This window comes from Nicotiana sylvestris, chromosome 12, assembly GCF_000393655.2.
Source record: "Nicotiana sylvestris chromosome 12, ASM39365v2, whole genome shotgun sequence".
Classification (NCBI taxonomy): Eukaryota; Viridiplantae; Streptophyta; class Magnoliopsida; order Solanales; family Solanaceae; genus Nicotiana; species Nicotiana sylvestris.
The window spans coordinates 122,520,250-122,527,077 of record NC_091068.1 but is presented as its reverse complement, the minus strand read 5'-3'; positions in this window follow the sequence as shown (position 1 = coordinate 122,527,077).

The window sequence follows — 6,828 nt, the reverse complement described above, 5'->3', positions numbered from 1 at the left end:
CTCTCTGATGCGATCATATAAAGAAGACCGAGAAACCACACAAGCCAACACCCGACTGGGCTTCGAAATATCCAACCTCACGAACCGATTGGCCAAGGCCTGAACATCAACTGCAAGAGGTCTCTCCCTAACTGGAATATATGCCAAACTCCCCATACTCACTGCCTTTCGGCTCAAAGCATCGGCCACCACATTGGCCTTTTCCGAATGGTACAATATAGTGATATCATAATCCTTAAGCAACTCCAACCATCTCTGCTGCCTCAAATTAAGATCCTTTTGCTTGAACAAATGCTGAAGACTGCGATGATCAGTGAACACCTCACAAGATACGCCATACAAGTAATGTCTCCAAATCTTCAAAGCGTAAACTATGGCAGCCAACTCCAGATCATGAACGGGGTAGTTCTTCTCATGGGGTTTCAACTACCAAGAAGCATAAGCAATAACTCTACCCTTCTGCATCAATACACAACCAATCCTAACTCTTGAAGCATCACAATACACAGTATATGAACCTGAAGCTGATGGCAAAACCAACACTAGAGTTGTGGTCAAGGCTGTCTTGAGCTTCTGAAAGCTCTCGTCACACTCGTCCGACCATACGAATGGAGCACCCTTCTGAGTCAATTTGGTCAAGGGTGCTGCAATGGATGAAAATCCCTGAATAAACCGGCGATAATAGCCTGCTAACCCAAGAAAGCTACGAATCTCTGTGGCTGAGGACGGTCTGGGCCAACTCTAAACCGCCTCTATCTTCTTTGGATCAACCTGTATACCCTCGCAGGACACCACGTGCCCCAAGTAAGCCACTGAACTGAGCCAAAACTCACACTTGCAGAATTTTGCATAAAGCTTCTTCTCCCTCAGTCTCTGTAACACAACTCTCAAATGCTCCGCGTGCTCCTCCTGACTATGCGAGTACACCAGGATATCATCAATGAATACAATAACTAACGAATCCAGATAAGGCCGAAATACACTGTTCATCAAATGCATGAATGTTGCTGGGGCATTGGTTAGCCCGAAGAACATAACAAGAAACTCATAATGACCATATCTGGTCCTGAAAGCAGTCTTAAGAATATCTGAATCCCTGATCTTCAACTGGTGATAACCCGAACGGAGATCAATCTTGGAGAACACCCTCGCTCCCTGAAGCTAATCAAATAAATCATCAATGCGAGGTAAATGATACTTGTTCTTAATTGTTACTTTGTTCAATTGCCTATAATCAATGCACATTCTCATCGTGCCATCCTTCTTCTTTACAAACAAATCCGGTGCACCCCAATGGGACACACTAGGCCGAATGAACCCCTTATCTAGGAGTTCCTGAAGCTGTTCTTTCAATTCCTTCAACTCTGCTGGTGCCATACGATATGGCGGAATAGAAATGGGCTGAGTGACCGGCACCAGGTCAATACCAAAATCAATATCCCTGTCCGGTGGCATGCCCGACAGGTTTGCAGGAAAAACAGGGAAAATCCCTCACAACTGGGATAGAATCAATACTAGGAGTCTCAGCTCCAACATCCTTCACAAATGCTAGATATGAAAGATAAACCTTCCCAACCATACATTGGGCCTTCAAGAATGAGATCACTCTACTAGGGATATAATCAGTTACACCACGCCACTCGATCCGCGGTACACCCGGCATAGCCAAAGTGACTGTCTTAGCATGACAGACTAGAATAGCACGACACGGAGATAGCCAATCCATGCCCAAAATGACATCAAAATCCACCATGCTCAATAGCAATAGATCCACTCGGGTCTCCAGACCCCCAATAGTCACCACACATGACCGGTACACACGGTCTACCACAATAGTATCGCCCACTGGGGTAGATACATGAACAGGTAAAGCAAGAAACTCACGGGGCATACCCAAATAACGAGCAAAGTATGATGACACATAAGAAAAGGTGGAACCGGGATCAAATAATACCGAGGCATCTCTGTGGCAGACTGAAACAATACCTGTAATGATAACATCCGAAGCAATGGCGTCGGGTCTGCCTGGGAGTGCATAGAAACGGGCCTGACTGCCCCCTGATCGACCTCCCCCTCTAGGGCGACCCCTGGCTGCCTGACCTCTACCCCTAGCTGGCTGGGTGGGTGGTGAAGTAACTGGAGCAGAAGTCGAGGGCTGACCCCTCTGCTGGGACGAACTAGAAACACGATGAGGACACTGCCTCCACACATGTCCAAACTTTCCACACTCAAAACAACTCCCAGGTGCTGGACAAGGGGACTGAAGGGAACCCCTCGCACTGGAGTGACCAGCTGATGCACTCGGCATAGAAGAACCCTGAGCTGATGGGGCATGAGATGAACTCTGGGCTGGAAGGGCACTGAGTGATGACTGGCCCCGCTGAGATCCATGATGACCATGACCCGAAGATGCCCCACGATACTCTGGGCGGACTAGCTGAGCATGCCTTAAAGAACAGCCTCTACCATGCTGAAACTGGCCCCTCGAAGAAGCACCACTATAACTACCAGATCCTCGAGGCTTCTTGGCCTCCCTCTCCTCTCGATCCTGATGGCGAACCGTCTTATTCTCGCGAGCGATATCGACCACCTCCTCGAACGTAGCACCCAACAGCCTCTCTCGGGTCATAAGAATACGGAGGTAATAGCTAAGGCCATCAACAAATCTCCTGATCCTCTCACGATCTGTCGGAACCATCCAAATGGCATGACGAGCCAACTCAGAAAACCTCGACTCATACTGTGACATAGTCATATCCCCCTATCGCAACCACTCAAACTGTCTACGCAGCTCCTCTTTACGGGACTGCGGCACATACTTCTCTAAGAAGAGAGTGGAGAACTGCTGCCAAGTAAGGGGCGCTGCTCCAACCGGCCTACGCCTCTCATATGCCTCCCACCATGTGAAGGCAGCCCCAGTAAACTGAAAGGTGGTAAATGCCATACCACTAGTCTCAAGAATCCCTGCTGTACGGAGCATCCGCTGACACTTATCCAAAAAACCTTGGGCATCCTCACCCTCGACACCACTGAATAACAGAGGCTGGAGTCTACCAAACCTCTCAAGACGACACTGCTCATCATCCGGCATAACTGGCACAATAAACTCCTGAGCTGGTGCAACCGACTGAGATGGAGGTGCCCCCTGTGTCTGTAGTCCCTGCACTACCTGCTCAGGTGTGCGAGCAGCGAGGGTCTGATTGCCTCCCCCGGCCTATGAAGTAGCTACTGCTGTAGTGGCTGAAACTGCCTGAGCCAGGCCAGTGCAAACTGATAAGATCTGTGCCAAGGCCTCCTGAAGACCCGGAACCATGATAGGCATAGCTGGTGCCTGAACTGGTGCTGCTGGAGCATCCATAGCGGGATCCTGATCTGGAGCCGGGGCAGCCGATGCATCAACAGGTGCTGCTCTTGCTGCTCTACCCCTGCCACGTCCACGACCGCGTCCACGGCCTCTGGTGGTCTCAGTGGGTGGCACTGGTGGTCGTCCACCTCGTCCGGTAGCTCGCATCCTCACCATCTATGAGAGAATGGAATATCAGAAGTTTAGTACTCAGACCAACAAGTTCGCACGACAAGAGTTTCAAGAATATGAAATTTTTCCTAAAGGTTCTGCAGCCTCTCAAGGATAAATACAGACGTCTCCGTACCGATCCGCGAGACTCACTAAACTTGCTCATGACTCGTGAGACCTACGTAACCTAGGCTCTAATACCAACTTGTCACGACCCGATCCCCGAACCCGGTCGTGATGGCGCCTCTCGTGAAGACAAGGCTAGCCAGACCAAAACGGAACACCTCTTTTAAACAGTTAATCATCATAAACAGTAATAACATATAATATAATGCTCATAAATTGTGGAATTTAACGATAATAACAGCAGGAACCATCCCGACACAGTCCAAACCGGGGTGTCACAAGTCATGAGCTACTACAGAATCTACTATAGGTCTACAAAGTATGGAATCCGATACAACAGTTTGAAGAAAACATAAATGATAGAGGATAAGAGAGTCAAGGGGCTGCAGACGTCAACAACTACCTCGTAACTCCAAATCACTGCCTAGCCTGGAAGGAATCAGCGCTCAGGTGCGGACTCTGCTATACCTGAATCTGCACACATGGTGCATGGAGTAATGTGAGTACTCCGATTCAGTGAGTAATAATTACAAATAATGGCTGAAAGTATGAAAACACGTAAAGGCACAAAGCAATTCCATATCAAGCAGTAAAATCACTTAAAGCAGTAAATCAGTGAAGAAATCAAATGATATTCCTTTTTAAAACAAGTAAAACAGGTAATTTAACAGGTAATTAACAAGTAGAAATCCGCCCCTCGGGCACAGTATCAATCGCTCAGCATAGTATCAGCCCCTCGAGCTCATTCTCAGTACAGTATCGCCCCCTCGGGCTACCTCACAATCACTCAGCATAATGGTCAGCCATTGTTACCTGACCAACTTTCATCAAACAGTGTCATTGTTACCACTGTTTCAAATCACATGGGTACCCGCGCTCACTGTGGGTGTGCAGACTCCGGAGGGGCCCCTTACGGCCCAAGCGCTATATCAAGCCACCTCGTGGCATCATCACTCAGCATATCCTCACATCACTCAAGCCACCGCATGGCATAAATAGTATCTCAGGCCCTCGGCCTCATATCACTCAGCATATCCTCACATATGGCCCTCGGCCTCACTCAGTCCAGAAATCATCATAAGCCCCTTGGGCATTAGTAAAACAGTAGTTCTCAGCCCAAAACATGATGTAGAAATATCATTTAAGTTTCAAATCTGAGTAAAAGTGGCTGAGTTTGTAAAACAGTAGATATCAACAGGACTGAGTTCAAATAATAAGTCAAGTAGTGAGGAAACAGTGATAAAAATCCCCGAAGGTTCCAAATAGTTGGCACGAAGCCCAAATATGGCAATCAGCCCAAATCATGATGGTAACAAATGAATTTCAGTCAAATATTCGGTAAAATCATCAATCGGGATGGACCAAGTCACAATCTCCAGTAGTGAAGACCCCACGCTCATCCTCCAGCGCGTATCTTGCCTCAATATAGCACTACGATGTGCAATCCGGGGTTTCAAACCCTCAGAACATTATTTACAACCATTACTCACCTCGAACTGGCTAATTCTCTAGTCATGACACCTTTTCCCCTTGAATTGGCCTCCACGCACGTCGAATCTATCCAAAATCAGAACGAATACGTCACAATATGCTAAGGGAACAAAGCCCAAGCGAAAACATTCGAAAAATATCAAAAATCCTGAAATTAGCAAAACCCGAGCCCCGGGCCCACGTTTCGAAATCGGGTAAAATTTACATTTTCAGAATCCTCATACCCTCACGAGTCTAACCATACCAAAACTATCATAATTCCGATACCATTTGGTCCTTCAAATCATCATTTTACATTTTTGAAAGGTTCCACAATTTTCTTCCCAAATTCTATCTCAAATCACGAATTAAATGATGAATTCAGTGATAGATTCATGTACTCTAACCAACCTGAGTTAGAATCACTTGCCCCGACCAATTTTTTGAAAAACCTTCGAAAAATCGCCAAAATCCGAGCTCTCTAGGTCAAAATATCAAATAAAACCCAAAACCTCGTATTTATAGAGTACCCCTCGGATTCTGACACCGCTGACCGCACAAAAATGACCGCGGTCTGCGCAAAACCAGCGGGGTCCGCGCAAAAACGACCGCGACCGTGCAGGTCTTGCTCTATAGGGACAGGGTTTAGTATTGTGGCCGTAACTTTCGCTACAAATGTCCAAATTGCGATATCTTTACCTTTCTAGAAACTAGCCACGAAGGGCTACAACTTTCATTTTTGAATCACCTCAAAATTCCTTGTGGATCAAAAGATATGAGCTTCCGAAGTAGGACCAACAACCGGCAGTCTTCACGACCACGGCCGCGGCCACTTTGACGCGGCCAGCACTAGGCCAGAGCGCCCAACGCGAAAAGGAGCGCGGTCCGTGCCAAAACTGCTACTCCCTCCATTTTTCTAAGTTCCGGGGTGTTTGTACTCGCTCAAAACTCACCCGAAACACACCCAAGGCCCCCAGGACCTCAACCAAAAGCACCAACGCATCCTAAACATTATTCAACCTCGTTCCAATCATCAAAACACCTCGACTAATATCAAAATCATCAAATCACATCGAGTTCAAGCCTATGAATCTCAAGAACTTCCAAATTCCATTTTTGATAAAAAATCCAACCAAACCACGTCCGAATGACCTCAAATTTTGCAGACAAGTCCAAAATGACATAACGAAGCTATAGAAACTCTCAGAATTCCATTCCGACCCTCGGATCAAAATCTCACCTATCAATCGGAATTCGCCAAAATACTAACTTCGCCAATTCAAGCCTAATTCTACACCGTACCTCCAAAACCACTTCCGATCACTCTCCTAAGTCACAAAATCACCTCCTGAAGCATGAGGTGTCACAAGGTGACTTTTACTCGAAAGAATTATATTCGAAAGATGCTTATCTGAAAGATATTTATTTGAAGGAAATATATTCGAAATATATTTATTAAAAAACATATTATCTTAGAGATTATTACTTGAAGAATTTATAGGCGAAAGATTTATATTTGAAGGACTTGATTAATTGATTGCACTTGTATTTATTATTTGTTGAGAAGCATTTATAGTGTTCTTGTCGCCTGCTATTTATATCCCTGGTTGATCATTGTTGCCATCATTGTTATCTGCTTCCAATTATTTTTGTATGCTATCTTGCACAGGTTTATTTGGTAGTCTGGTCCTAGCCTCGTCACTACTTCGCCGAGGTTA